This window comes from Labeo rohita, chromosome 25 (genome assembly GCF_022985175.1).
Source record: "Labeo rohita strain BAU-BD-2019 chromosome 25, IGBB_LRoh.1.0, whole genome shotgun sequence".
Taxonomy (NCBI): domain Eukaryota; kingdom Metazoa; phylum Chordata; class Actinopteri; order Cypriniformes; family Cyprinidae; genus Labeo; species Labeo rohita.
The window spans coordinates 28,368,047-28,377,066 of record NC_066893.1 but is presented as its reverse complement, the minus strand read 5'-3'; positions in this window follow the sequence as shown (position 1 = coordinate 28,377,066).

Sequence of the window (9,020 nt, the reverse complement as noted above, 5' to 3'; positions counted from 1 at the left end):
TTTATAGTGGGCGGTCAGATATTTCCTCTAGTTCCAGCTGGTAGTAAAGTACGTTCAGCATAATGAGACATCACCTGGTGCACAAGCATATCCCTCTTTTATATTTTTCCTCCCACTAAAACCATAGTGGATGTTGAGAACATGCATGCTTAATTTGCTCTCGTATTTCAACGAAATGCAATATTCCAAGTAACGAATCGTTGACGTTGGGGAAACGACGAGTTTTTGCGAGTTTGGTAGGAGACCAAAAGATTACCCCCAAAAAGTACAGCAGAGGTGAAATATCACATCTACATATCGTAAATCAGTCAGTTCAGTGAACTGCAACGATCTTAGGTGCTACTTGGTGCTGACTTAAAGAATCGCATTTACTGTACCTTTCATCAGTCGTCATTTGTTCTGTCGAAGCGATTTTACACATTTTCGAGGAAAAAGGTATTTAAGGCCATAAACTTGTACTTGTACTGTTAAATTCAAACTTGTTGGGAAGGGATGATATATTTTGGTTTTGTTTCGGGGGGTTTTTTTCCAGAAAAATGGGAAGATAAGACTCGCCTGCCTTATTTCCAGAGTCTAAGGCCTTATTCCATCTCATTGAAGGCTTCTGAATTCAAAGAACAAACTTGGTGCACTTGTCGTGAATTAGCAGTTGTCCATCTTCCGATGGTTGCTAGCCATTTTGCAGGCTTTTTAGCACATCATTTCAAACTGGTAGTGACGATGGTATGGTAACGGCTAGATATTCGTACCAACTCGAGATCAACAGGCGAACCTGTGTAGTTTCTCCAGCCTTAACTCCATACCAAAGAGAAGCTGTAAAAGAACAAGAGATTGCGATCCGTTGAGGTTCCCATCTTCAAACGCCCGTCATCCGAAAGGGATCTTGACTGTTTTTGTTTCCACGGTAAGTGAATTAGCATTTGTGTAAATTATGTACATGGCGGATGTATAGATAACTATGGATGGGGAGCATGTTGTGTAAGTTGACGAAGGCGAAGTTTCTAGGCTAGTAGTGTGACATTTGTAAAAAGGACATAGTTGTCATCATGAGATTTCCATTTTATCAAGACGCTAATGGTGATGATTTGTAGGTAGATTCGAGTGCCCTTAAGAAGAAAAAGCTGATCATAACGAGTCCATAGCCAGCACGATATTTCGCTTGTTACGTTTCTGGCTTCCTGTGATGTGCTAGTAAGTGTTGGGTCTGTAGCTTGCTAATGTACCATTTTTCTTAGGAGTTTATCGAACGATGTGACGTGTAAACGAAGAGAGGATATTATAGCATGGATTTATCGAGTTTAAAAAAAAAAAGAAACTAGACTTAAATAAATAGTTAATTTTATCGTGACCTAGCTAAATGTTGTGTGCAGAGACGAATCAAAGGAGCAGACACTGGAAATGGTTTGAAAACGTTCATCTTTATTGCACTAAAGTTGCGTTTATTTTCTCCGTCGACAAACAACAATTGGTGCCCGCGTTGTTTTTCTTCTAATGACAATAAATGGGGAATTACTCACTCGTGCTCGAAAACGACAATGAATAATTGCCTTGTGTAGCAATGAGCTCTAATCTCAATGAGATCCGCGTTGTACGACTTCTCGTACCTGAGAAGCAAATACGAAAATACGAGATTTAAAATGACTGAGTTAAAAAAAAAAAAAAAAGAAATAAGCCAACATGCTTTACCATGTTATAAAATGACTGTATGTGCGCATGTGTGTTAAACTATCTATGGTAGTATTTGTTGTGACCACTCCCTTAGCCAATCAAAACAGGACGAGAGGGGACAAAAGTAGTTCTTCAGAAGCTATATGCATTTTACGATGTTTACTAAGTTAAAAAAAAAAAACAAGTCTGTTTCTGTTCATGAATGTCGTTCTTGTTTTTCATTTTGAATATATCTTTCAATTCTCTTCTTTTTATAAATATATATATATATATGAAAACGCCTATGTGAAGAAAGCTGTACATATTTTTTATGTTATTAAGGCACTGATTAATTACAGTTTTTTATTTTGCCAGTAAGACTTCAGTCCTCTTTTGATACACAGGGTTTGACGCCGCAGATGTCCGTTCGTCAGGTCGGTCCCGGTAGAGAAACATGTTCATTCTGTCTGTCCGTTTGGATCTGTAGATTTGAGCCTCTGATGTGCTGGTTTATCTGCTCTATGTGGACAGTAGCTTGTTAATATTGCAGAAGCGTTTCAGCGATGTTTTGTTCTTTTCTCCTTTTTTGTTTTTCCAATGGAAAGTACTCACAGGTGAGATTTTTTAAGTGGTTTTAAAAGCCAATAAACATTTTTTAAACAACACTGTGCTGTCCTGGAGTGTGTTTGTCCAGTGTGAGTGTAACGCTGCCCTCTATTGGTTCATGTTGACATTGCAGCACAAAAACATAAGATCATGAGTGTGCATAGATATGTATAGGTAGATGCCCTATTAGTGGCTAATGTGGCATTTAAAAGCATGTAGTATTGAATTAACCTTCTGGTTGTGTTCGGGTCAAATTGACCCAGAAAAGATTTTCTTTTTCCCAAAAATGCTAGTTAACAATCTTTAAAAAAAGATTTATGACAGATTTATAAGCAATTGTTTGGAGTCTGGTCATTTTTGACCGGGAACACCACAAGTGTGAGTAAGTGAAATGAAACCCAGAAAAAATTACGAAAATTCGAAAAAAAATGTCTGAGAAGTACTTACACCCTGTGTGAACAAAGTCAGTAAGTTTGAGTCCAATGCGGTAACGGATTCAATGCTTTTGTCAACTTGTTTTCTTTCATTTAGGGCTGGTTTTGTGTTTCTTTTTGCATCCAATTAATCATAGGCCTCATTTTTCTGAGAGAAGGTACCTTGTTTTTTGAGAGAAAAAAAAAAAACATTTTATGAATAATTTTCACATTATGAGATTAAAAAAATTATAAAAATTTGCACAGTTTGTCACACTAGTGTGCTTCAATGTTTAATCAGGACGTTTGCTTTTAAATGCTTTTATTTTGTACAAAATTGCAAAAAGTCACACTTGTGGTGTTCCTGGTCAAAAATGAGCAGACTCCAAACAATTGCTTATAAATCTGTCACTATGCTTTATTATCACTAAATATTGGATTCAATCTTTTTGTCAACTTGTTTTCTTTCATTTAGGACTGGTTTTGCATCTGATTAATCGTAGGCCCCATTTGTCTGAGAGAAGGGACCTTGTTTTTTGAGTGAAAAAATAATTTTATATGAATAATTTTCACAATATGAGATAAATTATGACAGTTTGCACTGTTTCTCACACTAGTGTGCTTGAATGTTTAATTAGGACGTTTGCTTTTAAATGCTTTTATTTTGTACAAAATTGCAAGTCGTCACACTTGTGGTGTTCCCGGTCAAAAATGACCAGACTCCAAACAACTGCTTATAAATCTCTCATTATGCTAATTTTTTTCACTCAAAAAAATGAGTATGATTATGATTAATCAGGTGCAAACAGAAACACAAAACCAGTCCTAAATGAAAGAAAACAAGCTGACAAAAAGATTGAATCCAATATTTAGTGATAATACAACATAATGACAGACTTATGAGCAGTTGTTTGGAGTCTGGTCATTTTTGACCGGGAACACCACAAGTGTGACGACTTGCAATTTTGTACAAAATAAAAGCATTTAAAATCAAATATCCTGGTGTGAAAAACAGTGCAAATTGTCATAATTTTTTATCTCATATTGTGAAAATGATTCATAAAAATAATTAATCTTAGCCCTCATTTTTTTTTGAGTGAAAAAAATTATTTTTATGAATAATTTTCACAATATGAGATAAAAAATTATAAAAATTTGCACAGTTTTCTCACACTAGTGTGCTTGAATGTTTTAATCAGGAAGTTTGCTTTTAAATGCTTTTATTTTGTACAAAATTGCACAAAGTCACATATGTGGTGTTCATTATGTTATATTATCACGAAATATTGGATTCAATCTTTTTGTCAACTTGTTTTCTTTCATTTAGGGCTGGTTTTGTGTTTCTATTTGCATCCGATTAATCGTAGGCCTCATTTATCTGAAAGTAGGCACCTCATTTTTTTAGTAAAAAAAGCATTTTTTGTGAATTATTTTCACAATATGAGATAAAAATGTATGACAGTTTGCACTGTTTATCACACTAGTGTGCTTTAATGTTTAACCAGGAAGTTTTGAATGCTTTTATTTTGTACAAAATTGCACAAAGTCACACTTGTCAAAAATGGCCAGCCATTGAAAATGAACGGGGAAGATCACAAACAGGATCTTTATTTTGAAATGCTTTTATTTTCTGAAAAGGGGCACAAAGTAACACTAATGCTGTTCCTGTTAAATCTGACCATCGTGACACACACAAAAAAAGAACGCATTAAGATTATTTACATTATAACATTTCATGGAACTGTTATATTTTAGTTATATATATCAGTCAAACAGAGACAATATCATGGTACAACAAGCTGAATCTCTCTGTGCTAAAGCATTTATTTGTAAACTTTTGTCTACTCTGTGAGAACATGAAAGCCTCAAAACCTAAGCTAAAGACAAGGCAGTTTGAGCGTGTGAGTGTGTGAGAGGTTTATCACAGAGAGAGTTATCATAAAAGCATATTGCATGCAGTTCAAGGTAGGATGAAATATATAATACTCACAATAGTGTGTGTGAGAGAGCGTGAGTATACATGCATCTATACATGCACAGGTCCAAGGCCTTTATGTTTGCAAGCACAAAATGCTCCTGAACACTAGTTGTTTCTCTTACTTTCATTCTTCCCTATTCACTTTCAATGGCTGGACATTTTTGACAAGTGTGATTTTCTGCAATTTTGTCTTCTTTTAGGTAAATGAGGCCTACGATTAATCGGATGCAAACAGAAACTCAAAACCAGTCCTAAATGAAAGAAAACAAGTTGACAAAAAGATAGAATCCAATATTTGGTGATAATATAGCATAATGACAGATTTATAAGCAGTTGTTTGGAGTTCGGTCATTTTTGACACCACAAGCGTGACAGAAATCTGAACACAACCAGAGGGTTAATACATATTAAAAACACAAACCAACCTGTGAAAGTTTAACCACAGGAATTTAAATATAGGTGGTTTTTGCAACCAGATGTTGCACAATGGGCCTTTCTGCAGAATTGTTGCCAACTGCTGTCCCACAACCAAAAAACACATTTAAAAAGCACTTAAGAATTCAAATCTTAGATGTTTTCTAAGATCCTTTTATTATCTATTGAAACACACAGTAATATTTAAAATGTCAATAAGCTTAATGTATATAAAATCATCATTTACTGGGTACTTTCAATTTGGAGGTGGCTGTCCCGAATCCTAAACCATAAATTTCAACTTATGAAAACATTAAAAAATAATTTTTGATTTTTTTTTTTTTTTTTTTTTTTTTTTTTTGTTTTTTTTTAATATCTTTTTTTATTTTTTTAAAGAAGTGAAGTTTAAGAAAAAATACTTATTTTATATTTTCTTTGTATTTTAGTATGTGGGTTAAAATTCTGTAATATGATGTGGTCGTTTCCAAAACATTACTGTGACTACTGAATTATCAGCTAAGATGTTGTTATAGTTTTTGTTTTAATGTATATGCAAATGAATCCTTAAGTTTGAAATCAGTACGATCATTTTGCAAAGAAAAATTGGAAAAAATCTCAAATCACACTTGAAATATTGTTAAAATTGTAATTATTGATTTACCTCTAAAACTGCTTAATAAAATAGAAAAAAAATATTTACAAGGAAGATGATGTAAACAAAGTCATAATAGGTCAATAAAACCCTTCTATTAAATTATATATTACTGTATTTCGGTAGTGACAAATTTGGGGAGAGGACACATATTACAAAACTTTCTGAAAATACAATATAAGAATTAACTACATAATTACTGGAAATGTGTACCTTGGATTTCTGTATAATGGCTCATATCTTTTTCATTATGTAAACAAATTCTGTAAAAAAAAAAAATTAAATCACATAAAATTATCCTTTTCAGCAACACTTTCTGTGAAGCCCGTATTTATAATACATCATAAGGGTATTCTTAAGGCATTACGCTGTGATTGCACCGAATGCATAATGCACTATAAAAACCTTATAGTATGTTGTATCATCTCATGAGTATTCATAAGAACAGTTTTAATGTATTATAATTTTTACTTATTTGTGGTTATAGCTTTTAAGAGGACGATTACCTTATTATAAATCTCATATCTTGCCATGTTACGCATGTCACTTTACTTACAGCATACAAAGACCACTTATAAGTAATAATAATAATAATAACTAGATGAGTAAAGTTTGAGAACAAACCTTAAGTTGACTTGAGAAAGCCTAGCCTGAAAGTTTGAAGCAGATGTAAAAGTATGAAAGCAGCTAGCATGATTTAACACATTGCTTACATGATTTAACATGTTGCTAGCATGATTAGCATGTTGTTAGCATTTTTCTAACATGATTAGCATGCTGCTAGCATGATTAGGAAGTTACTGGCATGTTGCTAGCATGATTAGCATGTTGCTGGATGTAATAATGAACATAGTGGTCGTCATTTACTCCCGACATCTGAGCCGCTGAAGATGCAGTGGATTACGTTTGTTTGTGAAGGGAACCCTGGTGAAAAACCAGCATATGCTGGTAGGTATGTTTTGATGCTGGTTTAAGCTGGTCCTTTGCTGGTTCATGCTGGTCCTTGACTAGCAACATGACCAGCAAAAACCAGCAAAGGTCCAGCTTAAACCAGCATCAAAATATACCTACCAGCATATGCTGTTTTTTTCACCAGGGAATGCGCCTCCCGATCTACATATATCCTTGTATGTTCGCGCAAATCATTCGTGATCCAGTTTTTTATGAATCTTTGCGATCGCCTTTCCTAATAATGTGCTAGTTAGCAAGTTTAGTGGCTAAACGCAGCTAAATGCGGCTAAAGTAAACAAGCTCGTCACTCCACAGAAAGAAGAGTGGATCTGGATAGTACATTTTTATTTCTGTGTTCAAAAATGGGAGTGACAATTAAAGGGTTAAAGGTTTTAAAATGATTAACAGTTAAAAACATTAATTAGAAATTTAGAAAAGTCAAATGTAATTGTTACATTATTTTAATAAAGCAAGTGAAATACTTATGCGTAGTCATTTTGTCATTTGCGTTTTTAAAAAAAACGTGAATTATTTTATTTGTTTTTATTTTTAAAATAAAGTAAATTAATTAATAATAAATTAAAAATGTACAATGATTCGCAAATAGCTGAAATAATGTTTAACTTTTTTTTTTTTAAGTTTTGAGTTTTATAAATAAAGTTTTGCTTTATTGTATGAGGAGAAAATTAGGTAACACTTTCTATGAAGCCCCTATTTATAATACATTAAAATGTTATTTCTAAGGCATTATAATGAATGCATAATGCATTATATAATATATATATATATATATATATATATATATGTAATATCATCTCATGAATAATCATAACAACAATTATAATTCTTATTTGAGGTTATAACTTTTAAGATTATGATTATTTATAACACACAAAGGACAGCATATAAAATCTACTTGAAGGGGTCATCAGATGCCCATTTTCCACAAGTTGATATGATTCTTTAGGGTCTTAATGAAAAGTCTATAATATACTTTGGTTAAAAATTCTCAATGGTTATGTAAAACAACACCCTTTTTACCTTGCCAAAATCAGCTCTGCAAAAATCATCCCATTCTGGTCGAGGCTGCTTTAAATGCAAATGAGCTCTGCTCGCTTAGACCTTTCCAACGATATATAGCTTGATCCAAAGTACAGCAAAAACCATAAAATTCTGAAATATTTTTACTATTTAAATAACTGCTTTCTATTTGAATATATTTTGAAATGTAATTTATTTCTGTGATCAAAGCTGAATTTTCAGCATCATTACTCCAGTCTTCAGTGTCACATGATCCTTCAGAAACCATTCTAATATACTGATTTGCTGCTCAGGAAACATTTTTCTTCTTATTATCAATATTTAAAATATTGCGTGTACATTTTCTTCAGGATTCTTTGATGAATAGAAAGATCCAAAGGTCAGGATTTATCAGAAAAAAAAACAAAAAAACTTTTGTAATATTATACACAATAGCATTCAAAAGCTTGGAGTTTGTATTATTATGTATTATAGAAATTAATACTTTTATTTGGCAAGGATGATTTAAATTGTTCAAAAGACATTTATAATGTTACAAAAGATTTCTATTTCAGATAAACAGTGTTCTTCTGAACTTTCTATTCATCAAAGAATCCTGAAAAAACTATTCTACTCAGCTGTTTTCAACAAAATAAGAATAATAATAATGTTTTTGAACAGCAAACAGCATATTAGAATGATTTCTGAAGGATCATGTGACACTGAAGACTGGAGTAATGATGCTGAAAATTCAGCTTTGATCACAGGAATAAATTACATTTTAAAATATATTAAAATAGAAAGCAGTTATTTTAAATAGTAAAAATATTTCACAATTTTACTGTTTTTTTGTACTTTGGATCAAATAAATGCAGGCTTGGTGAGCAGAAGAGACTTAAAAAACATTAAAAATCTTACTGTTCAAAAACTTTTGACTGGTAGTGTAATTTAATAGCTATGCAACTGTTTTTGAATTGAATTACAATTTAATTATAAATAACAGGTAACAGTTACATTTACTTTGTAATTAAGTTACGCAACTCCTCAACTCTCGTGATACTGAAATAAGTTGTGTGTTTGGGCTTTGTTCAAATTATGATCACTAACGATACTGATTCCTGACGTATCAAACAGCACAAACAATAAATGCTCTTCTGCATATTCGATCATATGGGGGATAGAGGTCGCTCTGCCCAAGCCAGAGATCAAAGGTCAGAGGTTGTGGAAATGGGGGTTCACCCTGGCCGTGGCTCTGACCAATGAGAGCGGAGCGCTCGGGTGTTGTGTCTCTTTCCCATGACCCCACACACATTCACACAATGCTGATGACCTCAGCCCT